This window comes from Tupaia chinensis, unplaced genomic scaffold (assembly GCF_000334495.1).
Source record: "Tupaia chinensis unplaced genomic scaffold, TupChi_1.0 Scaffold144206_1, whole genome shotgun sequence".
Lineage (NCBI taxonomy): Eukaryota > Metazoa > Chordata > Mammalia > Scandentia > Tupaiidae > Tupaia > Tupaia belangeri.
Genome location: NW_006204064.1, coordinates 123,487 through 149,328, shown reverse-complemented (window position 1 = coordinate 149,328; position 25,842 = coordinate 123,487). Strand labels below are relative to the sequence as shown.

The window sequence follows — 25,842 nt, the reverse complement described above, 5'->3', positions numbered from 1 at the left end:
AAGCACCACAAAAAAAAAAAAAAAGGTAAAAAAAAAAAAAAAGACCTAAGCAAATACATGTTGGGCACAGGTAGGGGTGCCACAACCTGACTCAACTGTGTCACTCCAACCACCAGACGTGATTTTGTCTTGAAGGCAAGTGAGAGTGAGCCGTATCTTGCTGCAGGTGCACACTTTCTGATGAACTCAGTAGGTGGAGTTCCCAGCCCCAGGATAACCCCACCAGGCAGACCACTCAGTAGAGATTCCAGTAGACAGAAATAAAGAACAGCGTGTGGTGGCTTACTCCAACACTAAGTAGCATACCAAAGGAGAGGGACAGGTAAGCCTGTCTGGACTCATGAGAGGAGGCATCCCTATGCACCGACCCTTTCTAATGAGATGCAGCTCTGTCTGCATGGAGACATCTCTTACCTGGATATATAACTCCCAAACTCACCCTCACTCTAGACCTTTGGTTTGTTTTAATCCCTGTATCCTTGTTGAATATTGACTTATTTTATGTGAAAATAATAAGATCATTGTGATCATCATTATTAACAATTTGCTGACCACTTCCTGTTTGGCAGACACTGTGCTAAATGCTTGGCATTCCATTCTCTCAACTCTGAGGTAGATACCCTTACGATGCCGATGCCGTTTTATAGCTGAGGAAACAGAGCCACAGAAAGGCTAACTACTGTTCACTCAAGATCTCACAGCTAGCAGGGCAGTCTAGGCGGATGAACTAGGAGTCCTTACTCTTAACCAAAAAAGGTCCTGCCCTGTACTGTCACATGGAACAAGTATGACTGAAATTGGAAGTACTAGAACTATGTGTTTCTTCAACTGTAAATTGGGGGTTTTGATGGCACTGACATCAAAAGATTGGGTGAGATTGAGATATTGTAAGTAAAATGCATGGGAGAGGCCCAGATGCTACAGCATGCTGGTAATGCGAGTACCCTACAAGGCTGGAGCCATATGGCCAACTGCAGATGCGGATCCCTGGGTCAGCCTGAAAGCACTCTAGGGACTGCAGCACGACAAGGTCCTGTTGAAGATGCTTCTCCCTATCTTGTGTGTACATGCACACACACACATACACACACACAATAAAAATAAATAAATACATAAATGCATGGAAGAGTGATCGGCACAGCGAGTGCCCTATGAACCATGTCATGTAGACACTAAGCTCCATGCCCCAGTCTATGACATGGAGGTAACAGTAGCTTGATCCCAAAGGACCACGGAGGCGGTGAGATGAGGTCACGTTATAAAAGACGTGCACAGCGCCTGGAGTTCGCTGGGTGGTAGCTACTCTTGTTCATCGAGGAACGAGTGATGTCTGGCATTTGCGGCATCCGTAGCATATCCAAGTAGCAGTGGGGGAAAACCCACTGCAGTTCCTCTGTAATTTGCATCTCTGAAGCAGAATTGAGCACCACTGTTGATAACATGAGTGTATCTGGAATTGAGTTGTGCTAGCTAATGGGAAGGCACATTTTTAACTCAGTCTGACGCCGTTTTGGAAGCAGTTATCCGTGCTGTAACAGGAAGATTCAGTGCAAACCTTTGAAGGGAAGTCTTACGTCTATTATTCAGTTTAAGTCAAGTTTTGACAACAGTATGTTCTCGAGAATTGCAGATGTCCTCAGATCACATCGTATTTCTCTAAAAACCATATATGATGTTTATCCGGCAGAAGCATCTGGCGTGATGGGGAGGGTAAGGTTCTTTGTTCGTGGTTTAAAAGCCAAATCTCTGGCTAAGCTTGTTTGAAATATCTTGCATATGTGGCAGTGAGATTAATGGATTTTCAAACTGTGTCCCATGGAAAACAGCTCCCTGAACATTCATGTTAATATGAAATGTGGTTAGAAAATGCTGTAAGCAGTCCCTGCGCCACTCTGGGGGATGCTGTGTAGGCCAGGCCTGGGCCCACAGCACTACTGAGCCTCTGAGAAGAGAAAGACGCCGTCTCTGGCCTTGCTTGGTTGGTTCTCAGGTACCAGCTCTGTTTCCCTCCCAAGTCAAACTCCTATTAATAAAAAATAGACACAGAATGATTTCATTTTTCAAATGAGGCAGTGAGGAAAGTTCTTTACTTTGAAAGGGATTTTTTAAGAATTATTTTATTTATTTATTATTATTATATGTTTATTTGCTGTAGGTCATGCGTGTTCACCAGAGAGAGACAGAGAGGGAGAGAAATTGAGAAAGCAAGCCACCAGGTTCAGGACTCAAAAACACAGTCAGCCACACGGGAGATCAGTGCCTTTCCCACTATACCACCTGCTGGTCCTACTTCTAAGGTTTTAAAGATCTGAATCAACTTTTTCTTATAAAGACCTGTTCCCTAATTTAATGAAATGTAATCTTGCATTTCCTTAAATCTCCTATGTTATGCTTGTAAGGAATTCTTCATTGAACAGATGCAAAGACTGAGCTTCTGGGGAGGCAGCCTGGAGGAGGAGGCAGAGAAGGGAGGTGAGCGTTTGACAGATGTTGGTCTGGGGAACTCTCTATAGCTCTAGTCGTATGTACCTGGACAAAACTTGGCCTCTTTGTCATCTTTGGTAAAATGAGGGACCTGGACAGAGGTTCCCTTCCTAGCTAACACTTTGTCAGCACCAACTTCATCCCTTCTGCCATGAGAGCGCCACCTGTTGTGGGCTTGCTTTCTGGCCTATAGCAATATTGCTTTATTATTCGTCCTGAAAGAAAGGCTGCTTTATTATTTGGTGTGAAAATTTTCCTACTGCATGTTTAATGACCATCTAACGTAAGAGAGGACTTCAAAATGTTTGTGAAAAAATGGAATTAAAGTGCAAGTTTGGGAACCAGCGGTTAGCGTAATGGCTATGTCGCTGGACTCCCACGTAGTCGACTGCGGTTTGTGTCCTGGACCCGGTGGCTTAAAACTCACGCCGGGCGAGTGTGCGTGCGTGCCCAAGATCCCGAGAGGAGAAGGGATTGCGGCGTGACCATCCCCCCTGGGGGGTGATTTCTCGCTTTCTGTCTCTATGTCTCTCTCTGTCTGTCTGGCGAGCGCACGCGCCCTACAGTGAAAATCTCTCCAAAAAAAAAAAAAAAAGTGCAAGTTTATCCCGATGCAATTTAAAACAAAAATCCTTGCATAGTTTTTTCATAAAATGCATTTTGTATGAACTTTTTGAAGAGCCCTTATAGAGGCTCTTACCTCAAGTTTCTAGACAGACCCTGACATGAGAAGCGAAAGCTTACGTATAGGTAAATATTGAAGAGATTAGGGGAAGGCTTTGCAATGTTCGTTTATTCATTCAGTGACTACTGAACACCTATTCTCCATCAGGATGGAGTGAAAAAAGGCAAAGAAAACGGTGACCTGGGCAGGTAAAGTCCCTGACTTGGTAGAGCCCTCATTCTCATCAGGAAGGACTTCAGAAAGGAGTGAATGAGCAATGCCCGTGTAGCAGGATGGAGATCTAGCAGGGTCGGTTGGAACATGCCGGGCGCTAGAGCAACTCCAGAAAGGGGCTCCTCGTGCAGGCTTCACCAGCTTCTCAAGGGCGTTCGTGAATCCCCCCAAAAAGATAAGAACGTCTGAATGAAAGGAAGGAGAACTTGGCATGGTAGGGTGAGAGACACTGGAGAAATGATTGCCTGTGGACACACATATCTGAGATGCTAACTCACACCTGCTCAGGAGTTCAGCAGTGCAGAGTCGCGGAGAAAGACCGGAAATGATCACTACCACACTCACGGCCGTCGCAAGGACACTACTGCACGTTCACATCTCACTAGACTTGTGCTGAGCATTTATTGCCGGGGCACGCTTTCATTCCCACAGGATTTCGGCAAGTGGTCTAGTCCTGTCTTACACCCGAAAACACTAGGGATTACAGACATTACCTGTTCAAGGTGTCCGAACCAAAAAAAAAAAAATGAACATGGCAAATCTGGGATTTAAATCCAGGTCTGTGTGATTCCTAAGCCTAACACTAGTAAAGATGTTCATGATTTTGGGGTCACAGGAAGGTGTACCTGAAACCTCTGCTTCCACCTAGGTTGGAGAGTCATGTGTTCTCGAATGGTTTCGCCATTTATAGCTAAGTTTTAGATTTAAAAATCGAAAGTCGGCACCATCTGTTCCTCCTGACAGCGCAAGACATCCTCTTGTAGGCAGGCTTTGAGAGGCCCTCAATTACCAGCTCAAACTGAGTTAGTTTAATATACCTGTTCTGTGGCCAAAAACCATTCACAGAGTTCAAAGAAGAAGCAAAGCTCTAAGGGGCTTATTAACCATTTAACATTTCCAAAGCATGTGGGGCTGCTAATTCCATTTGCTGCAGAAATACTGTCATGATGATTAAGACCTAGTCGCTGTAGGAACGCAGGAATGTGAAATCCATTTTGCTGGCTGCACAGCTCCCACATGTTATTCTAAGCTGCCGGACGATTCTCTGGCTGGCTGAGGGCTGTCCTCTGTCTTCCAGTTGACCTTGACACCCCCACTGTTTAAGCTTCCGTGTGATCTCTTCCCTCGTCTCTGAGAGCTTGATCCAAAAGACACACAGCCCCTGAAACAGCCCCTAGTGCTAGTCTTACCCCACCCAAACACCTAGCCCTGTAGAAATGTCCTTGTCTCAGAATTGAACTGGTTTACTCATTCAACAAGACTTTACTCAGGGCAAGGTCTGGGATTGCCAATGGGAATACAGGACTGAGTCGCTTGTGTTCTCTAAGAGCCCTTGTTCTATGGACTGTGACATAAGGGAATGAAGGGACTCACTTATGCCACAGCTCTAACTGCCTTAAGGGGGAAGCCTTCTCCTGATCTCTTAAATATTAGCCTTTTATGAAAAGGCTAATGGGAGGGTAAAGTCAGGTATGGCTGGGTCCAGGGGGGGGGGGGGGGCTCAAGCAAGGCTAGGGGCTTGGCATCTCTTTCTTTCAGGCAGCCTCTGCTCTGGGAGGGTAAGGTGGATACCAGCAGCTTAAGGGTCACATCCTGCTAGCTTGGAGTAGAAAGGCTGTTTTCGCCAGTTGTGCTTATGGACCCTGTGCACAGATCACGTGGCTCACCTTGGGATGTGTGCCCGTTGCTGCTGAGTCAGTCGCCATGGCCAGAGGGACAAGGTTTTCTCGGAGACCAGTTCGAGATCAAGGACACACCTCTGAGGGCATGAGGCAGCTGAGCAATGGAATCAGCCCCATCTGAAGCATGAGGGACAGGATCATTCCCCACAGGAAGGAGGGATTTCATGAAGGGAAAAGAAATGCAGAAAGAAAGCAAAGTACAAAGAAAACAGAGAAACCCAAAACGTGAAGCAAGTCCAAAGAATTCAGAAATGCTTCCAGGAGGGGCTGATGTTTAAGCAGAATCTTGAAGGTGAATAGAAATTCAGCAGTAGTATGGGAGCGAGACCTGGAGGTTAGCCCTGTTTTGCTAATGGGCTCATAGGAATGACCTCAGAAAATAATGTTCATATATTCATTCATTCAAAAGAAGTTTTCCGAACACCTGTCATCCATACAGAGGGGTCTCTTTAGTTCTAGGACTGCAATGACAAACAGGACAGGTCCCGTTTTTGTCTGTCATGGATATGACAACGTAAGAGAGAGACAAAGAATTATCGACAGAATAATTATTCTTCTTATAAGTGCTTAAAAGAAAAGCATGCTATGCTAGGGTTACAGCACAGTAATGCCTTGTGTTTCGGTTTTTCCAACTACCTAATGAAAGTGAATATTCTTGTTTTTCCTTCCGCAATCAATCAATAACACAATGCGGAAGGCAGGTGACACGTTTACACCCACGAGTGGAAAGCCAAGAACACCCGGAAGTAGAGGGTAAAGTAGGGAGACGGCTGTTTCTGTGCTCACGTGACTGGCTCCGGAGCGCCGCGGTCCTCACAGGCCCAGGTGGTTAACTGCGTTCCCCCCTCCGCGTTCCTGACTCGGCGCTTTCTTTCACTGTAATGGCTGTGTCCTTAGACCACTGTATCTGTGCTGTTTGTTTATTATGTCCTCCTGTGAAGCATTTGGGGTTCGAAACTACTTTGGGGGAGACCAAAAAATGGCCTGGTGGTCATGGCTCTGGACTCCCACATGACTGACTGTGGTCTGAGTCCTGGACCCAGTGGCTTGAAAATCATGCCGGGGTACGCGAATGTGAGTGCCTAAAATCCCGAGAGGAGAATGGAGGAGAAGAAAGTGCAGTGTAGCCATTCCTGCCAAGGCACGAATTCTCACTTTCCCTTTCTTTGTCTCTGTCTGGCAAGCACATGTGCCCTATGGCAAAAAAAATTTTTTAAAAAAACAAACAAGTCACTTTTGGGTATGCAAGTAAGGAAAAGCTGGAGTTCCTGTTTTTAAACTACTGGCTATTGCTCAATCATTTCAATTGACGATACTGTTTTGTAACCAATCTGGTCATAAAAGACTCCACTATAGAATTCTCCCCCGTAGGCATTTCCAGGAGAGAGGAATTTACCTGCTCATTTATATACTCCTGAAATAGCAAGAGAGGACAGTGGCGAGACAACAACTGCAAATGATACTGCCACCAGGAAATGCCACAACCACCATAAAACGGCAGCACTGCCTTGAAAGGGCAGCGCCACGGAAAGGTTTGGAGTGATGGACAGGGGTGCCATCCGTGCAGAGGTTCCCTTTTACGCGCTGCCTTTGATTCTTTATGAAATGAGAGCCAGATGCTTATAGTTAACATTTTTAATGGGTTCACATTCCCAGGTAGCTCAGAAAATCCCATGAATAAATCAAAGGGCCTTTCTTAACTGAATTTCAAGGGATGCTACAATGTCGCTGATGCATTAATGAATTAGGGGCCCTGAAAGCTAGATTCGTAATTTTTTCTGAACGCTCCACCCTCTTGCCTCCTCTACATACATGCACCCCCTTACCTCCCCCCCAAAAAGTCTGGAAAAGGAACTCAGGGATAAATGTCTCAGTGCCACCGACTGACAGTGTGTCTTCTACAAGACAGAGTTACTGAGAGAAAAATTTCCAAGTGATTTAAAAGATACCATTTAAATTCTATTAGAATTTTTTTTTGAAATAAAAGGCAATGAGTTAAGTGAGAATAAGATGTAAACCTTCCTGCGATATTTGATTGCTAATGAACAGAAAGTATTAATCTTAGCAACCGAGAGGAGAAAAACGCATAGTGTTTTTCATTAAATCAACTAAATGATTAAATGAGTTAGTCAGTAGAAACCATTTTAATTTTCGAATGGGAAATGTGCGGCGTATAACAAATAAATTCAAAGCACCTTTCTAAGCAAGTTTCCACCATAAAAAATGTGGGTTATAAAGATGTTTGGTATTTTCTTCTTTATAGATAGTCAATATTTTACATGCGGTGACATTAATTGTACAGGACGAAATGCCCCTACTATCTGGGCTTAAAAAACGCTGGCGTCCAGAGCAGCGTCCCTAATGGATCTTCAACACTATTACAAAATGATTGATTATTGTCGTAGTCATTTTAGCAGCTTACAGTGCTGGTATATTTTTAATTAAATTGGCTGTGAATTTTGTAAGTGGCAAAGGTTGATAAACTGGCGCCCGGTACCGTCTTCCTATTCTTCTTACCATGGCTGTCATAGTTGGTACATTTATGTGCATAATCTTCTTAACAGTCCTAAGTCTCTTTGGTCTCAAGCATCGATCTGCAAGATGACTTGCTGTTGGGAGATGGGGAAAAACAGAAAAATTAACTCGGCAAAGACCATGCTACTGAGACATTGCTTGGTGGATGGATGGAGAGGAGAGCTGGCCTCGTCAGCCACTGTGAACTGGTCTGCCTCTCTTCCTCTCGTACCTCGTCAACGCGGAAAAGCAGATGCAGGTGGCAGGTTAGTGGGTCAGTCTCCCGCCAGCAGGTTTAGAGAGCCTTCACTAAGCAAGGCCCTGGGCTGGGTTCTGGAAACACTAGACTGAATTTAGTGCCTGGCCAGACACGAATCTGGCTGAATACACAGGGACCGATTCAGAGATGCACTCTGGAGTAGATGGCTAAGCTGGAATGAAGGAGATTCAGAAGTGGAGGCCAGACAAGTCTCCCCTAAAGAAGTGGCCCTGGAGCTGGGATCTGAAAGCAAGCTCCCACAGCAAGAAGGAGGGGAAAGGAGTGTGTTCCAGGCAGGGGCATGGAATGTGCATAGTCTCTGGGGCTGTAGGGAGTTTCTGAAGACTGGAAAAAGAGGTCAGAGGACTGGAGCCAAGAGCAGGGAAGGAGTGAGAGGGGAAGTACTTCCCACCCTGGATGCAGTTTCTGCATTTCCAGCAAGCCCTTGGGAGCTGCTGGCCAGCTGCAGGGAGGGCTGTCGGCATGGTTCCATCAGGGTGGGATGTTCAGTTGATCGAAGGGCACGGGCACGAGAGGAGGGCAGCCCCACCTTTGATGTGAGCAGGGAAGGAGTGAGAGGGGAAGTACTTCCCACCCTGGATGCAGTTTCTGCATTTCCAGCAAGCCCTTGGGAGCTGCTGGCCAGCTGCAGGGAGGGCTGTCGGCATGGTTCCATCAGGGTGGGATGTTCAGTTGATCGAAGGGCACGGGTACGGGCACGAGAGGAGGGCAGCCCCATCTTTGATGTGTCTGACTTCTACTGGCCTTGAGACAGTAAAACTCAAAACCCAAGAGAAATGTGGGAAAGGGGAAAATGTGTTTAATAGAATTACAGAATGTTAGGGCAGAAAGGGCCCTTCAAGACCGTGTCCTTTGCTACTATCAATTTGCAGACTAGGAAGGTGAGCTCCGGAGGGGCCGATGTTCCACACTGATTGGCAGTGAGTAACCAGTTTACCTCATTCTTAAGTGAGGGCCCTTCCTAAAACACTACTACTTCCCCAGAATCCCTGATTTTCACCCTGAGCTGAAAAGATTCCGTTATTTATCCAGTGCATAGAGAGAAGCCAGGCAGGACTTACAGAAAACCAGGTAGTATGACAGGTGAGAACAGGCCTTCAGAGCCAGAGGTACCTGGGTTTGAAACCCATCGGGGCTGCCTCACCTTGACAAGATACATAAGGGCCCCGAGCTGCAGCTCCACGTTGGTACAATGGGACTAGAGTCCTGCCGGCATGACTGGGTTGTCAGGATTAAGTTATCCTTCATGCAAAGTGTGATTTAATCCATGAGATCCCTGACATGTAGTAAGCACCTGATCCATGGCGACTATTATCTTAGGACAGTCGAGCTAATTGATTTGAGTGAATTTTCTTTTGTTCCCTTCATAGAAAAAGAGAAAAGACTTTCACTTCTTGTGATGAGGCGTATGTTTTTGAAATGTGCACATGCATGCACAACACAAAAATATGTGTACCTACACACATGCACATACTTAGACTTCTGATGCGCCTAAGAAATTTTGCATCTAGTCTACTAACTTGTCGTAAATAACTGCTCATTAGATTGTGTGTCCTGCTAGGTATAGGTACATGAACACCAACAAACAATGCTTACAGGCCACAGGCAATAAAGTTGAACTGCAGCTCCAAGAAGGAAAGGCACCAACTTCAGTTCAGCATTGTTTGTCGTGGAAAGAATTTAAGCATTAGGAGGTGGCACAGACATGGGGAACGAAATCCCAGCCAAACCACTTATTATCTGTGAGACCTGGAGCAAATTAGTTAGCCTTTCTGATTCTCAGTCTACCCAGCAGCAAAGTGAGAGTCATATTATTTATTTTATAGCATATGATATGAGATTTCCCTTACAAGGGCAAAATGTCTGGCTCGTAGTGAATGCCCGACAAGGTTGGCTCTTGCAGTTATATCAACCAATCCTCCGAGGATTCCTGCTCTCTTCACCATTGAGAAGGGGGTGATGGGGGACTGGATCTCATTCAGTTGCACAGCCTTTTTATTATTATTTTAATTTGCTCTAGGGCACGGGTGTTATGGGGGAGGCAAGAAAGTGAGAAGGCATCCCCACGGGGGAGAAGGCTATGCCACAATCCCTTCTTCTCCATTCTCCTCCTGGTGTTTTAGGCATATAGGCACATACACTTGGCATGTTCTTCAAGCTGCCAGTCCCAGGACTCAAACTGCATAGTCGGCCATGTAGAATCCAGCCACCTTAACCACCATGCCACTGGCTGGCCCTCACAGCCTTTTATTTCTAAGGTAGACAAAGTAGATGCCATTTTCAGCAATGCAAAGCGACCTCCACCCCTCCCATAACGGGCTCGGGTTCGGCACCTGATCTCTACACTGAGGTAGTGAGGACGGCGTCTAGAGGAATAGCTCCAGTATCAGGGGAATCTCACCAGACAGATGACTGCACGGGGAGGTTGTATTAGTAAAAACTGCGTGGGGTAAACACGGCAGTTATTTTCACTGTAGTGAAAATATACTATAGTCTCTATAGTCACTATAGTCTCCATAGTTTCCGACAAGAGGCTGTGCGAATTGCAAAGGAGGGAAAAGAATATCTCAGTTTTCCAACGCTGAAGTTACAGATGAGCCACCAAGCTACCATTTGTATTTGCGGGCGATTTCAATCATTCTGCATGCATGCTCACCCTGGCAGCATTTCAAAGCATTATTCCACATTACCGTAGTATTTTATCACGCATCACATGCCTGACACAGTTCTCTCCCTGGCAAGAGAGTGCTTCAGGCTAAGTTTCAGATTTTGTCAAAAGGAAAAAAGAAATTGTTACACTCTGGAAATGGCTGGGGAAACATACCTTCAAGTGCTACAGATTTGTAAAGGTAGAGCTCCAGGTGGAAAAGGAGGGGCATTGAGTTTATGTCTTGCCTGTTCCTGGGCCGTCTTCGCGACATTCTCCAGTTGGGCGCGCGTCTCACAAAAGTGCTCCGCTGGCCAGTGGGGCTCGACTTCCAGAGCTTCAAGCGAACAGGGAAATGGAAGCTGCCCCTCCAGTCATTCCCATCAGTATTTCTTCATCTCTGCTTCCTGGGGAAGAAGGGTCGGCATCACCACTGGCAGGGGTTATCTGGTCATTTCATTCTGCCTCTCTCTGCAAGTTTTTGCTATAGGGTGTGGGAGCTCACCAGAGAGAGACAGAGGGAGGGAAAGTGAGAAATCACTCCCCAGGGTGCTGGCTACACTGTTTCCCCTCGTGAGAAATTGTGCCAGCATTTTTTAAAAGCCACTGGGTCTGGGACTTGAACTGTGGGGTTGGCCATGTGAGATCAAACCACCTAAACCACCATGCCACCTGCTGGTCCAACATTCTGCCTTTCTCATTTAGTGTTGCCTGGACTTGGCTGACAAGGTGTGCAGGTGCTCCTCTCTCTCCTTCCCTCCCTCCTTCCCTCCTTCCCTCCCTCCTCTCTTTCCTTTCTCCCTTCTTTCTCTCTCTTCCTCTCTCCTTCCCTCCCCCCTTTTCACCCATCCAACCAAGCCATATTTATGAGATGTGTTGGTTCTGGCATGCTCAGTACCAAACATTGTGAAAACATCTTTAAGCATGACAGCCATGATCCCAGAGCTCACAAGTGCCACAACAGAGCTTACGAGGGGGGTTTTAAGGTGCAGGGGAAGCACATGGGTGGGGTGCTGACTCAGATTGGTGGGGTACGGGTAATGTCACATCAAATTCCAAACAATACATGAGAGGTTTCAAAGATTACCCAATATCTCCTACTCTCGCCCATTCTGCCTTCCTAGCCTGGCTGAGGGACGGGTAAATCTGGGATATAAGAGCATGATGAAAATTCAAGTAATCCCTTGTTTTGCACATCCCAAGCATTAATCAAGATTTCTGCCATGTCTAGAAAACACTCCTACTGCTACTTATATTTCTTCACATCGGCTTCCCTTTTCCACCTGAATATGTAATTGAAAAAGGAAAGATTACATCACTATTATAATAGAAAACAGTATACCATGCCTAAACAGAAGGTAACTCAAAGTAAATACAATGACAAATAGAGCAGTGTTATTATATTTCAGCCGGGTCCTGTTGTTGGAGCCTGAGGCTTGTTCTTTTCAGCCACAGAAAGGGTGATCGTCAAATTTTTGTGCAGCCTGAACAAAGGAGCACCAAACGAACCATTCTGGAGAGAGCTCCGGAAGGAAAAGGATGTGGAAACGAAACACTCACTGTGGTTCACCTTCTTTAAGGTCCTGACTAAGGACTACCTAAAACCACCTTCAGTACCTAAGAGGGGTGACTCCCACACTCTGTGAGGAACCACGACTGTCCCAGTGGAGGGGACATAAATGTGTAAGTAATGGAGTGATGAAGGCAATACACGGCTTTGCAGGCCTTGTTGAGGAATTTGGGTTTTAACCCAAAAGAATAGAGAGCGAGAGAACCAAGCAGACGGTTGGCCAGCACAGGGTGATTGGCATTGCAGAAAGGCCGCCCACCTGCCGAGGAGAGGGTGCCCAGAAAGCAGCAAGAGTGGACAAAGGAGGCCCAGGGAGGCTTTCCGAGGACCCAGGAGAAAGAAGGCAGTGGCAAAAACTAGCAAGGGGAGAGAGAGGAGGAACCTATCAAATCTGTTGATTGATGGGGTGAAGAACATAGTAGGTACGCAAAAATATTTCTGATTATTGCAGCTCACAAACCTTCGCCCTTGAAAGAGTGGGCTCAACTCAATCATTCTTAAATCTTTTTTTTTTTTTTTTTTTGCCAAGACTTCTAAAGCATCGTGCCTGCCTTAATTGAAAAGTATAACTACTCTGGACAGTGTAGGAGCTCTCAGACTCGGTCCTCACTCCCCTCCTCTGTCCCCCTTCCAGCTCCTATCTGAGGTCTCTGGTTCCTTCCGGTTAGTCAGAAGTGAGGTCTGTAATCCCAGCCTGAAAGCTGATAATGGCTCCTTATGGGTCAGGGGAAGTCTCAGTTTCTCCCATCATGTTCCCCTTGTCTGAAGATAATAGTTTTAATGTTGGAGAGGGGAGGTGGTGGCTATTTTGTTCCCCTAGGGGACATTTAACAGCATCTGAAGACACGGATGTCACAAGTTGGGGGGGGAGGGGTGTCTGCTAGTCATACCACGTGGGTAGGGACCAAGGGCGCTGCTCAACATCCCTCAACGCACAGGCCACCCAACAATGGAGAATTATCTGACCCGAACACCAACAGAGCCTAAGGTTGAGAAACCCTGTGAGGAAAGTGGGAGTGTCAGATGTGTGGTGGGGGTGGAGGGTGATAGGGTAGAAGGGGTAGAAAGGATGGAACTGGAGAAGCCCAAGTTCCTCTGGGTATTCTGGGCTCAGAGTCAGAACCGGGCAGGCAATTAAAGAGGCAGCAGCCCCAAACGACCCCCCTACCCACAGACTACTAGCGCTCTGCTCCTGCAGCTCCGTGTGGGTTGAGCGAGCTTTGAGGTGACTCTTTGTGGCAAATAGAATGTGTCAGCGGGGGCAGGTCACTCAGTCTACAGTTACCATGGCAGGTGTGTTGAAATTCCTGCAAACTTCACTCTGTCTTGGCTTGTTTCCAAGTCTGCCCAGAAAATGAGTGTCTCTGTTTTCAGAAGAAGGTAGCAATGATTCCTTTTTCTGGGGGGGGGGGAATGCCCAAAAGATGAACACTTTGTAAAGCTCTGCTACCTCCTGCCTGTAAGCATGGAGTCACAAATATAAATATTTGTGAAATATTTATCTTGTATACCAATACCCACACACAAATTACCATTTAATTAATTAACCTGATAGCCTGAGCTATGCTGATCAATAAGGGAGAGAATGGAAGAAACTGGATCTGATGCATCACACTCCTGAACTGTCTGCAGCAAGCTCTGAGCCCTTCTGAAATGAGCACACTTTGAGTCCACAGGGGTCCTGAGAGACAGGGAGGGACCTGTCTTACAGCATTGGGGAAGTCAGAGGAACATCCCATCCAGATGGGGCACTGGGCTTCTCTTTATTTAGGGGATGTAGAGTTTGTGGTTAAGGGAGCCAGATCCCACATGGCTGACCACAGCTCACAATCTGCCTCTGACTTGAAAAACATGATCCACACGTGTATGTACATGTCCCAAATCCTGACAGGATGGAGACATGGAGGAGAAGGGATTGCAGAGTGACCATGCCCCATGGCGGCGGGGGAGGGGAATGCTCTCTCCTTCTCCCTCTCTCGCTGTTTCTGGGCAAGCACACATGCCTGACACTGAGAAGTGTGTGTGGGAGGGGGAGAGAGAGAGAGGGAGGGAGAGGGAGGGAGAGGGAATGAAATAGATTGACTTCCATGCAAACTAAGAGCTGTCTGCACTAGCATGAACAGTATCAACTCTATTTTCATGGAATGCACACAATCTAGTAGGTAACTACAGAACTAAAAATTCAAGAAAAAGAAACTAAATCTGCATTGAGAGATTTCCTTATGCTTCTTTAAGAATCAGGAAATCCAGTCCATAACAGGCAATTTAAGAAGGAAACACCTTCCAAGGCCCGTTATCCACCGTAAGTGGGAGGAGCCTGGTTCTCTATCCATTGTTCCCTCCACATTTCCCCTCTGACTGTAGTGGAGAAGGCTCCTGAAAGGTGGGTGTGGGAGTACTGTGGACCTAGAGTACACGTGCTGAGAGCAAAGAGAACCGACTTGATTTGGATATGAGAGCACAGTGACAGATTTAGCATCCCTATCACAATTTGGGAAGGAAATGACAGCTTAGAAAGCTCCCATCCCATTGCCGAATCTTTTTTCCAGGGTCTAGAGCATAAGGGAATGCTGAGCGAATCTTCACTGGGGACCAGGTGGAGGTAAAGAAATGCCCTGGGATCAATATCCAGCAAAAGCATCCAGGCTGACTTCAATGATCAATGTTGCACAATGAAAATATCACTAAAATTCATTAGCAGAATGAGATCTCTAACTTTTGCCACCCCGGACCACTGGGAACCTTTCCTTTGTGAGCTCTTGGGCCAGGGATTATCCTTCCCTTAAATTATAGCAAAGTCTGTCTTAAGTGATCACCCAGGGACCATCCAAAATACGTAACTTGCTGGAGGTTGAACTTTAGCTAAAGGTCAAACAAAATTCTCCTGGAAACCTTAGGGGTTGCTTAAAGGTGAAGTAAAAAGCTAAAATGAAAATTGACTTAATCCCTGGTTTATGAACCAAGGAGCACAGCTGAGCAGGTTGAGGGATGCATTTAACTCATAAGTGTACTTGGACTCATCTTTCTGAAATGTCTCATCCTGGCAAGTGCCACAGCCTTTCTTGCTACATTTTGATGACCTTTGGCTGTGTGCTTGGGGCCCATGGCAGGGGTGATGTTCCAGTGTCACTCCAGGTTAGGTCCTGCTCACAGTACAGAGAATGGGGCTAACCTACACCTTTAAAATCTCAAGTATCTTTACCTGAGAAGAGGGAAATTGACTTGACCAACGGAAGCATCTGTTCAGTGTAGGAAGAGCTTGCTTTGAAGAGAGAGGTCTTTATTTCTAGTCTGCTGTACAAAGAATTATCTTTATAGTGCCTCATGAAGGATTACCATGGGAAATCACGTAGATATATAATCTATTCTCTAATCTGCTCTGAAGTACCTAGAGAATTTATAACCATCTGGAGGTCGCTCTCTGTGTCTGACTCAGATGTGGGCCCACTGCGTTCACCTGCCTACTGCCTGGCAGCAGCTCCACTGGAGTTGGTTTCACTCCTCTTTCCACCGAGAAGGACGCTCCACTTCGGAATCCTCCTCCTCACGTGGGACGTGGCAGCAGCTCCACTGGAGTTGGTTTCACTTTCCACCGAGAAGGACACTCCACTTCGGAATCCTCCTCCTCATGTGGGACGGGAGCTTCCTCACCATTTCCTTACTCCCCTTGTATTTCCTGGACACTGCCAAGTGCTGGTTCTCAGCCGAACCAAACAGAGATGCTCTCGGTGCAGCTGACACTTACAGGCCCTGGAGTCCACTTCGGGTCAAGCGGAAATGCAGGTCAACACAGAGGAGATGGGGGAGAGGGTGGTCCTGAGGGGAGAGGCACCGACTTGAGGATCTCTTGATACAGAAGCAAGGTTAACCAGTGCTCAGATCAGTATAGGCAGGCCTTTTATTTATCTGTATCAGTGATCATGGCATATTTGGGTAGTCTTAGTTTGTAGACAGAAGCGTGTTTCAAAAAAACAAAACAAAACATGATGTTTTTACAAAGAGAAGTTTGACACGGTCTCTAGGCTTGTAGCTAAGCCTTGTTTACGTCCGTGGTAACGGAGCTAATGGAGCACACAGGGCAAATCAGCCCGCTCAGTGCTCTGACTGAAGTCTCTCTGGAAACCAGGCAGACAACCACATGAAGGCGCCCCGTGGAGAAGCCCAGGAATAGCTGGTATCCATCAAGGCTTGATTCTGTTGGGTCCCACTACCTCAACTTGGCTTTTGGTGCCTGTCCAGAACAATCATCCCTCTGCTCTTAACAATATTCACTTTTCGGATCACAGTGGCAGATCACAGCAGAGCAAGAATGGAATACCACAATGCCATCTTCTTTCTAGAAATCGTTATGGCCAACTCAGGAGCTGGCAACTAAACGGCAAATGTTTCATGAAGGCCTACCTCCTCAGACATGGTGCCATGAAAAATACATTGGGTCTGTGTGTGCCTCAGTCGTGACAGGATAGAGAAGAGGAGGAAGAAGGGTTGTGCCATGACCATGCTCCATCAGGTCTCTCTCTCTCTCTCTCTCTCTGGTGAGTGCATGCTCCCTTTGGCCAAAATAATAATAACCAATAATAATAATAATTGTAGAGTGGAAGAGAAGCAGACCATGTGGGGAGGTGTCTTGGACATAGAGCATATAGAATTTGTTGGTGGAGTTGAGTATCTAAATTCGGAAGCTAAAGGCTTCCTCTTTTTTGACTTGAGTAACCCGCCGGCAGATAATGCTATTTACTAGAAAGACTGAAGTAGGGTGAGGAGTTCCAGGTCAGGTGTTGTCTTTGGGTTATAAAAAATATGAGGTTCTCTCTTCACATGCAAGAGGAATGATCAGATGAGCCGCTGAGTATACACAGCTGCAACTCATTAGACAGTTCCGGCTAGACACATAAATTTGGGAGTCGTGCAGACATAGTTAAAGTCCTGGCCTTCAATGAGATCACCTGGGTGAGAAGAGGAATAAAATAAAGGAGTGGAGAATCGAGCCTGGGCCACTGGAACATTTTCAGGTTGGTGTGGGAGGAGGGGAAAGGTTTGTAAGCAGACGGAACCTGTTACCATCATCAAGGGCCTGCGGCTGCATAAGCGTGGAGGGCTTGGAGAAGGTGGCTGGGCACAGTGAGCAGGGGACAGACTGGAGCTAGCCAGGTACAGGGAGCTTCAGTTCTATTCTGTGTGTGAGGGGGAGACATGGAATGAACATGACACAGTGGGGTTCCAGAATCTGAGTTCTGGGATCAGGAAGCCTGAGTTCGTCTGTAAATTCTGCTCCTTACTGGGTCAGGCAACCTCTGTGGGCCCCAGGGTCCTCATCTGTAATACAGGGATGCTCCTAGGACCTATCACACAGGGTTGCTGTGAAGGTCCAAAGAAATAATGCACGCAGTGTGTTCAGATCAGTGCTCAGCCCCACTAAGTGCCCCCCAAAGCCGGTTCTGACTATTACTAGAGAGGAGAATCACATGATCTGATTTATGCTTTTGGATGATGCTGGACTCCAGGAGGTCCGGAGTAGACACAGGAGACCACTTGGGAGGTGGCTGTGGTCATTTAAAGGAGACAAGGGCCTTTCTTCACATCCTATAGGAGCCCCCCTTCCTCAATTTTCCCCAGATGAACCATCACTGTTTTGCTAGTTTTTGAGGTGGTAGAGCCAGTGAAGCCCTACTGTGTACCTAGTCCATGAAATGTCCAGTCCCACGTCTCTGAGGGTGTCTTACCACTCTTCTTCCTCAGGCTCTGCCCTCAGGTCTCTAATCAGGGTGAGTCGGTGATCATGTACACCCATCACCCCCAACGAAGAGAACAGCGGTGTCTAGCTTAGCACACTGGGAATAAATGCAGACCGCAGCACAGTTCATGCGAGATTCAAGTTGTGGAACAGTGCAGCAGAGAAGCTGTGGGAGTCCGGCCTGACTGCTGCTAGCGATCAGCCAGGAGGAAGCCCGTGCCCGGGGGAGGGGGGCTTCCAGCCCAGGCTGCAGGGACGACTCCTCAGCAGGCAGCAGAGATTTCAGGCTCATTTAAACCCTGTGGATAGGAGCAAAGAACTGGGCAGGCAATTCGAATTCATTTTCGAGGTCACAGCGCCGAACTTTGACTGCGTTTGCTCACAGAAACATTAACAGAGGAACGTGCTCCGTCATGAAGAATGAGAATCAGAAAGACTTTAATGGGGCTTCATTATATCCATCTGTCCATCCATCACCACTTCCTCATTGCTCACCACTTGACTTGAGAAACGAGAACACCCCTAACTAATTAGATTTATCCTAATCTCCTTTCTGCTCCATCAATCCTCTCAGAGGCCATCTGTGAGTTTAGAGTTCAGACCTTCAAGAATTATGCTAATCAGTCTTTTTCTAATTTAAAGTGTTCATCTGATGACCACTATTTGAAATTTCTGGCTGTGACAAATGGGAAACCATTGTAAGATTCTGTGCTAATTTTAAACACCCTCATCCTCTGAAGTGCCACATAAGGCATAATTTCTAAGAAAATAGGCAAAAAGCAAAAGACCATTGAGCCAGGTAACAGAGGAAAAAAAAAATACAGTCAGCATGGGGAGAATTTTAATTGGTTTGTGATATTAGAAGATGATTTGCTTTCATTTGTAGAATCAAACAGGAAAGTGCCTGATTATTAAATTTGGGAGTGGATTGTGTATTTTGGCAGTTCATCTACTGGTATATGAAATGCACAGGAGAATTGATTCACCAAGGTAGGCACCCTGAGGGAAATTATTTACAAGTGAAGTTTCAGACCCTGCAGCTGCAGGGTTTGTGGCCTGGTCACTAGAGGGTGGTGTGGAATGTTAAGCAGAGTTCTGTGCAGAGAGGTCACCCCAGCATCGCAGAGGTTTGAACCTGGGAGGAGAAAAGGGCACTTCTGAGACAGCACACGGATGCTGACCGCAAATCCAGATCCCAGGGCCATATGGGTGAATAGAAATCACCAGCTCTGGATTTAGGGGTCTAAACAGGACGCTCCATGGAAAGATTGATGCTACTTTAATTAGTGATTAAATGAATAAGCAGGTGAGTCTGAACTGGGACTTGGAGCCTGCAGCCATGCTTCTCGAACTTGAACGTGCCTATGACTCTCTCGGAGACCTTGTTAAAACAAAGGTTTTGATTCAGCAGCCCGGGATACAGCCTAAGATTCTGCGTTTATAGCAAACTACCAGGCATGCGGTTGCTGCTGCTGTGTACATTACACTGGGTGTGGCAGAAGAGGTTAAGAGTTTGAGCACGGGTAGAACCCAGTTCAGGTCCTGGCCACTTCCTAGCCAGGTAGCCTTCTGCAAATTACTTCCTCTGTCTGCACCTCATTCATGGAACAAATATTTACTGAATCTCAACTATGGGCTAGAAACTGTGCTCCGTTAAACAGCTAGAATCACACAGAGAAGTGTCTCTGCCCTCCTGTGGGTATTCGTCTGGTGGGCAGACCGACCTAAGAAAAGGTAACAAGGCAAAAAGGTGCCCTTATGCCTCGTGCAACTGCTAACAGTCATAGAAATGGTGGCAGTGTTCATTGAGAACCTGGCCTATTCAGGGAGTTAGTTAAAGAAGTTCACATATATTGACTTAATAAATGTTTATCACGGTAGGTCCTCTCACCCTCTGTTTTCAACACAGACACGGAGGCACAGACAGAGGGGGCAACTTGCCCAAAGTTCGCACACTGAACAGTGGTAGAGACGGGATTTTAAGCCACACAGCCCAACTCTGGAACAAATGCTCTTGACGAGGAGTCGGCAAACTTTATCTGTAAAGGGCCAGATGGTAAATATTTCAGGCTCTGCAGGCTGTTGGGCTTCTGTGGCACCTACTCAACTCTGCCTTCGCACCACGAAAGAAGCCACAGACAGCACATAAATGAAAGCGCGACTCTGCTCCAATCGGGGTTCAGTTAACAACACAGGTCTGGGCCAGAGGCGACCCATTGGCTGTTCTCTGCCAGCGCCTGTTTTGGATCATTATCTAAACCAGCACTTCTCATATTTTTAAGCAGCCCGTCCAATGTAAATACAGTGTGAACTACACATGTAATTTTTAACTTTATAATAGCCATATTTTAAAAAGGTAACATTAATTTTAATATATTTCATTTAACCGAATATATAATCATTTCAACAGTAAGCATTATAAAATAGATGTTAATGAGACCTCCTAACCCTAGCTGGGAAGAGTAGGATGCCAGGGGGCTCTGAAGAGCCGTATGTTTTGTCTGCCTTTACATGATTGCAAAAGTCTAAGAGCCCACTCACGCTCCACGTTAAGGGCTTGCATGCTTCATCCGACTTAATTGAAAACATAAACATTCTCATCCTGCTTACAGCTTTTCTTCCCTGGTGTCCTCATACAATGGTTCTTTTCAGCTTCTGGAACTGAACCGGAATGTAACTACACCCTTCCAGGAAGCCTTCCTAGACTGCCCTAAATTGCCTGCCTCCTCCAGTCCCAGCCACCCTGTTTCCTTTCCAGGGAGGCAGAATACAGCTTTGCTAATACAAGTGTGGGCAGCAGACCAACATCACTGGGGTGGCTTATTAGAAATGCAGAATTTCAGTTCCCATCCCAGGTAATTCCTAAGTACTTTAAAACTGCCAGGCCTAATACATCAGCAACCAGCCCCATGTGGCGCTAGTGTGAGAGGTACTCTCAGCGTAACACACACACCGGATTTAGAGGACTCGTGTGAAAAGAATCGACTAGTTATTTCGACTGTACAGAACCCTATTTTCTCGTCTATACGAAGTATGGCCTCTACTTGACGAGGCTGAGCGAGAGGGGAGGGCTGTGGCTGGCATGAAACCCTGTCGAGGATACTTCTCTCTCTCTCACTCTCTCCATCAAAGGAAAAAAGAAGTGAGAACTAGACTTTTTTAAAAAGGTAAATTCTGTGTTGTCCTCAAAAACTAGAAAGCAGGTATTCACAGCAGTTATTTCCTATTTCAAATAAAAGCTTGTTTTTTAAAAAGAATTATTTATTTCCATTTGTTTGTTATTTTTTTTTCTTTATTTGATGAGAGAGAGAGTGAGAGAGAGTGAGAGAAAGGGAAAGTGAGAAAGCAAGCCACCAGGTCCAGGACTTGAACTTGAACCATGGTTGGCCATGTGGGAATCCAGCGCCCTTATCCACCACACCACCTGCTGGCCCCGAGAAGCTTTAAATAAAATTTGAAGGTGGGCATGACAGCAAGCACCGGTCTGACTCTCAGAAGCATCAGAAGAGGGCTGGCCCATAGTCCAGAGGTGAAGAAAGCTAGGTCCCCCATGGCTGGGTATAGTTCGAGTCCTGGCCCTAGCAGCTTAAAAAGCACTCTAGGTGCTAGAGCATGTGCGTATGTGCCTACAATTCCAGCAAGATGGAGACATGGAGGAGAAGGGATTGCCGTGTGACCATACTCCACGGGGGAGTGCTTTCTCCCCTTCCTCTCTTTCTCTGGCAAGTGTGCTGGCAGTTCAAAAGTCATCACAGAACAGCAGCCATTTGGAGGATTTCTTGCATTGATTTTCTTGGCCTTCCTGGGCAGAAGCAGTGTGGCAGGGGCACAGGTAAGGTCGAGGGCATGAATTAACAACCAGAATGGCCTGGTTATAGATTGCATCCCTATGTGACAGTTTTATGGCCTTGGATACATTGCATAGCTTTTCTGAGCCACTGTATCTATCAAATGAGAACAGGACTAAGTATACTGTATTAGTTTCCTGGACTTGTACTACAACAGATGCAAACGTGGGTGGCTTAAACCACAGAAATTCATTGTCTCAAAGTTCTGGAAGCTAGAACTCAAAGATCAAGTTGTCAGTAGTGTTGGTTCCTTCTGAGGAAGAATGTTACATGCTTCTTGCCTAACTCCTGGCGACTTTCTGGTCATCTTTGGCATTTCTTGACCAGTAAGTCCAACACCCTAGTCTCTACCTTCATCTTCACATAATGTTGTTTCTCTCTGCATGACTGGCTCTGTGTTCCCAATTCTCTCTTTGCATAAGAACATCAGTCACATGAGATTAGGGCTCACTTCAATGCTCTTATTTTAACTTAATTCTGTTAAAAAGAAAATTCTATTTCTATACAAGGTTATATATACTAATAGACTGAGGATCTATTTGGGAAGACACCATTCAACCCATAACATGTAACTACCACATTGGGTTGATTAGATGAAATAATATACACAATGCCTGGCACATAGTATGTTCTAAGTAAAGTGATTATTGTTAGTATGAGGATTTATCATGCTATAATTCAGCCAGAAGGTGACCTTTCTCAGAAAGGATTTATCATGCCATAATTCCGAAAGGTGACCTTTCTCACTTGCAAGTGCTGAAGTTTGTTTCTTGTACTCTTTCTTTTCTCTCACTAATCATCACCCAAAGGGAAAGGGAAATGAAAAAAGATAGAAAGCATAGACCCGTGGAAACATGGAAAATTCTGCCACTTGACCATCAGAACTCGTCAGACTTTAATTTCAACTCAGCTTGAGTTTATATTAGTAAAAACAGGTTTGTGTATGTAAAAGTACACAGGAATCTACTTCAGTCTAATCCATGTTACTCATTCAAGAAGTTATCTTAAATAGCAGAATGATTTTATTTAAGGGGAAATTTAGAAACCAAAATAACTATCAGATGGCCATTTAAAAAAATCAAAACTAACCCACTGTCTGAATAAACATGTTATTGGAATCAAATAAGGTGGTGGCAAAATCTGCAGATTCCATGTGTGACTGCTGTGGTATCTGAATCATAATTATCAAGCTTAAGTTAATTAGACTAATGCTCAGAAAATCTGGCCTGGCAGCTTGGGGTAAGTAATTTTATATGCTGATTAAAAACGTAATACGCAGCGAGTGGAGGCTACGGAAGCTCCATCTGATGCAGCCTGTGCACACGTACAGTTAAGATGGTGGGAGAGCACACAATGAGGAATAACTTTGTAGAAACCAGCAGGCATCTGGCTAAGTCTTCTACAGGATGGGGTTCAGATGCTCCTCTTGCCCAATGGAAGGTGTGCAGTTGTCACTGCAGGGCCAGCTCAGGAAAGGGATCAGGCATGGCTTCTCTCTGGTTGGCAGACACACTCCCAAAACCACAGCCTTGTGGTCCAACCTGTTTTGACGATTTTCTCTCAAGTGTCTCAAATTATGACCAGCTGTGAGAAAACTGGAGGTCAGCTTTCTTGGGGATTGTCCAGCCTCTAAAACAATGAAATTGTCACGAGTAGGCGTGGGATGCCAACCTCTGAGCAGGCACAAGCATATCTTTCCTTGGCCTTCATCCATGCATGCGGCTTTGTCTCCAGCTAGCCCTGAAAGAGGCAAGGCTATTGCTCCTGAAAACCCAGGGGGCAAAGACTGGGGGCAGTCAGAGTCTGGCTCTCTAATTCTTATAGTACCATAAATATTTGATTAATTTAATATAATTGAATTTTCAGATTAATGAGAACTACAGGGACCAGCAGTTAGCGTAATGGTCATGTAGCTGAACTCCCAGGTAGCCGACTGTGGTTTGAGTCCTGGACCCGGTGGCTTAAACTCATACTGGGTGCATGTGTATGCGTGCCCAGGATCCCAAGAGGAGAATGGAGGAGAAGGGACTGCAGCATGGTCATCCCCCTGGGGGGTGATTTCTTGCTTTTTATCTCTCTGTTTCTCTCTGTCTTTCTGGCAAGCACACACACCCTATAGCAAAAACCTCTCAAAAAAAAAAAGAACTAGGAAAAAAAAATGAGGACTACAAAGAAGTTGTTGTGTCATTATCTTTTCTACAGTGCATGTGTCTTTCTGCTTCCGCATATGGTTTAAAAAATATAAATTCTTTTTTTTTTTAGAGGTTTTTCCACTATAGGGCACGTGCGATCGCCAGACAGAGAGAGACAGAGAGACAGAAAGCGAGAAATCACCCCCCAGAGGGGATGGCCACGCCGCAATCCCTTCTCCTCCATTCTCCTCCCAGGATCTTGGGCATGCACGCACACGCGCCTGGCATGAGTTTAAGCCAGGGGGTCTGGGACGCGAACCGCGGTCGACTACGTGGGAGTCCAGCGACACAGCCATTACGCTAACTGCTGGTTCCCAAGAATATAAAATCTTATTTGAAGAATGAGGTTGGGTATTTTTAAGTCATCTTAATATCTATTATGATTGGTGTATTTGGGCAAGAAGTATTTAATGAGCATGTCCTGTGTGCCTAGCTTTGGTGTGGTAAGATCATTCTCAAGGTATTCTTTTTATTGTATATATTTATGGGATACAGGGTAATTTCTTGAGTCATGAATGCAATGTGTAATAATCAAGTCAGGGTAATCATATAAACCTCAAATGCTTATCCCTTGCTTTGTGCTGGGAACATTTGAAATCTACTCTTCTCGCTCTTTTGAAATATATGGTATTTTATTGTGAGCTATAGTCACCCTACTATATCATAGAACTTTAGAACTTATTCTTCCTAACTATAATTTTGTAGCCACTGGCCAGCATATCCCTATATTCCCTGTTCCCCTATCCTTCCCAGGTTCTAGTAAATGCTATTCTGTTCTCTACTTCTATGAGGTCAACTGTTTTAGCTTCCACATATAAGGTAGGCCATGTGGTATTTCTCTTTCTGTGTCTTTCTTATTTCATTGAATATAACATCCTCTGGGCTTGCCCATGTTGTATCAAATGACAACATTTTCTCTCTTTTAATGGTTGAATAGTGTATCAGTGTGTGTTTATATATAAACATGTCTCATATTTTTTATCCATTCACCTATTGATGGGCACTTAGTTTTATAAATTGGTTATCGTGAATAGTACTGTGCTAAATATAAGAGTACAGATATCTCTTCAACATACTGACTTCCTTTCCTCTGAATATATACCCAGGAATGGGATTGCTGGATTGCACGGTAGTTCTATTTTTAGCTTTTTGTGGAACCGCCATGTTGTTTTCCATAATGACTGTACTAATTTGCATTCCCACCAACAGTGAATAAAAAAGTTCCCTTTTCTCACCAGCTTTTTTTTGGTTTTTGTCTTTTTGATAATAGCCATTCTAACTGGAGTGAATTGACACCTAATTGTGGCTTCGATTTGCATTTTCCTAATGACTGGTGACGGTGAACAATTTTTCATGTACTTCTTGGCCATTTGTGTGTCTTCCTCTGAGAAATGTCTTTTCAGATCACTTTTTTAAATGTTTAAAATTATTTTTGAGGAATTTTTGCTAGAAGGCTTGTGTGCTCACGTGATAGAGAGAGACAGAGAGACAGACAGCAAGAAATCACCTCCCCCCCACCCCAAGGAGGATGGCCACACCACAGTTCCTTCTCCTCCATTCTCCTCTTGGGATTTTGGGCACACACACACACACACAGGCCCAACATGAATTTTAAGCTGCTGGGTCCAGAACTCAAACCATGGTCTACTACGTGAGAGTCCAGTGATGTAACTACTATGCAATCTGTTGGTCCCTCATTCGCTTATTTAAAAAATCAGATTATTATTAATTTTTGCTGATGAATTGTTTGTATTCCTTGTGTATTTTGGATATTAGGTTCTTGTCAAATTTGTAGTTTGCAAATATTTTCTCCCACTCTGTGTGTAGGCTGTCTCTTCCCTCTGTTTTTTTCCTTTGCTGTACAGCTTTTACTTTCATTTCACTTGTCTATTTTTGCCTGTGATTTTGAGGTCTTATCTACCCCCCTCCCCCAAATCTTCGCCTACACTAATGTCCTGAAGCATTGCCCTTATGTTTTCTTCTAGTACTTTCA

At 45.4% G+C, this 25,842-nt stretch overlaps 1 protein-coding gene and 1 long non-coding RNA gene across 2 annotated transcripts in view; one reads left to right on the top strand and one right to left on the bottom strand.

The window, feature by feature from the left end:
* The window catches only part of FHIT (fragile histidine triad diadenosine triphosphatase), an 858,590-nt gene that overhangs the window by 782,192 nt on the left and 50,556 nt on the right, over positions 1–25,842 (top strand). The window lies entirely within an intron of this gene.
* On the bottom strand, positions 7,237–17,220 carry LOC102472691 (uncharacterized). Its single transcript, XR_337078.1, has 3 exons — positions 17,137–17,220; positions 10,683–10,912; positions 7,237–7,673 (listed from the first exon to the last, which is right to left on the bottom strand). It is a non-coding gene; the product is annotated as an uncharacterized LOC102472691 (long non-coding RNA).